Source organism: Colobus angolensis, unplaced genomic scaffold (assembly GCF_000951035.1).
Source record: "Colobus angolensis palliatus isolate OR3802 unplaced genomic scaffold, Cang.pa_1.0 Scaffold70, whole genome shotgun sequence".
NCBI classification, from domain to species: Eukaryota; Metazoa; Chordata; class Mammalia; order Primates; family Cercopithecidae; genus Colobus; species Colobus angolensis.
This window is the reverse complement of record NW_012120710.1, coordinates 9,243,053-9,244,782: the sequence shown is the minus strand read 5'-3', so window position 1 is coordinate 9,244,782 and position 1,730 is coordinate 9,243,053.

Sequence of the window (1,730 nt, the reverse complement as noted above, 5' to 3'; positions counted from 1 at the left end):
GCGTCTGGAACACAATATGCCCTCCATATGTGTTTGTTTATTGTATATGAATGAAAATTCATTGAATACTCATAGAAAATTTATCGTTAAAGATGCTTAAATCTGTGAGGCTATCACATTATCTGATTTGTATTTTTTCAGGTATTTATTTTCCTCTTTCTTTCCATATTTGGTAGTATTTCTCCTTGGGAGAGAGGGTTTGTGTGCCAAGGAGAAATACTGTGGCAAGATGCCATTGAGGCAGGTCCACTATTTGGACTCCTGAAGTGACTTGCTTGGCTTTCCTGCTTACAAAGTCAAAGATAATTATTCATTTTATGTCAGCCTAGACTCTCAGATAGTTGAGAAAGAGTGAGACTTCTTCCAGGCTTAAGGACGTTTTGACATGTTTTACAGAAGATGGTGTGGGGCTGGTGTTGCTAGGGAGGGAAATGGAAAATTAACATAGGTAGAAAAGAAAGTAGTCTGTGGTCTTGTGAACTGAGGAGCTTTTTTACTCATTCATTCACCCTTCCTGGTGCCAAGATGAAAGTGGTGCAATAGTTCTGCAATTGTGAACTCTTGTAACAGCTGTTCAGTTTTAGCTAAATGATGATTTGCATTTTTACCGCACCTTTTCCCCCAAGAGAGGAAGGCATTTTACATTCAGTAATAAGGCCTAAGATGAATTGCAACCAACGCAACGTGCTTAGTGTGCTAAACACTCCTGTGGGGGGAAAAATACTGAACATTGCTAATAATATACCCTTGACCAACACTGGTAAATACACGGGTCCGGGCATGCATTGAGAAAGAGATTAAAATTGTGCAAAACTGCAACAGCAGTACTCTGCCTCTAGAGCCGGTGTAATTTGCTTTTCGGACTGCTGGCGGTTAAAAGCTGAAGCCAGCCCACAAAACAAAAACAAATCCCAGAAACTTAAAAGTATCAGAGCCACGTTCACCAAGTAAACACTACTATTTCTAGTTTACATTAGGATGTTTTCATTCTGTAGATGGAGGGATAAACTACCAAACAACAAACTAAAGTCTACAACAAGAAGGGAGAATTAGAAAATAGGACCGGGTTATCGCTAAGCGTCACAGGTTCTTTTATTTACCTTTTACGATACAACTTACAGATGTTACACGTTTTCAAAAAAAAATCGACCGAAGACGTCAGGAAACATTTCCTTCGGTCCCTTCACCTCACCTGGCGTCTCCGCCACCTAGACCTACGCTCCGCTTCGCCGTCAGGTCGCCTCGGACGAGTAGGGTGCAGTAAACAGCGCCCACACAAGAACCCGGGGTGAGGCGGTTTTCCGTCTCTTCCGCCAAGGCTCTGTGGATGTGGGTTTTTGAAACCCTGCCACTCTTCTCAGCTCTGCTCCTCGCTCAAACCAGGCAAAGACAGTGAGAAAACAGCCAGGGCAAAAGAGAAAACCAACAAGAAGCACCGGCCTCCGCGCGCGCACCGCGACAAAACGCGGCGCACGGTAGGCGGGGCCAAGGCGCGGCGTAGAAGCTCCGCCCCGTCATCGCCCCGCCTCCTTCCCCTCACCCCAACCCTCCGTGCCGTGGAGTGACTGACTCCCGCCAGCCCCTCCACGTCAATCAACCCTTCTCCTTCTCGCACTCTCTGCACCTTGTTATTAATCTCAATACCGATATCGCCCGGACGTCTCTCCCCCGGCCCTCGGGGGTGTGAACGTGTGTGAGCGGAAGCGAAGGCACCGAAAGCTGGCGTCTCT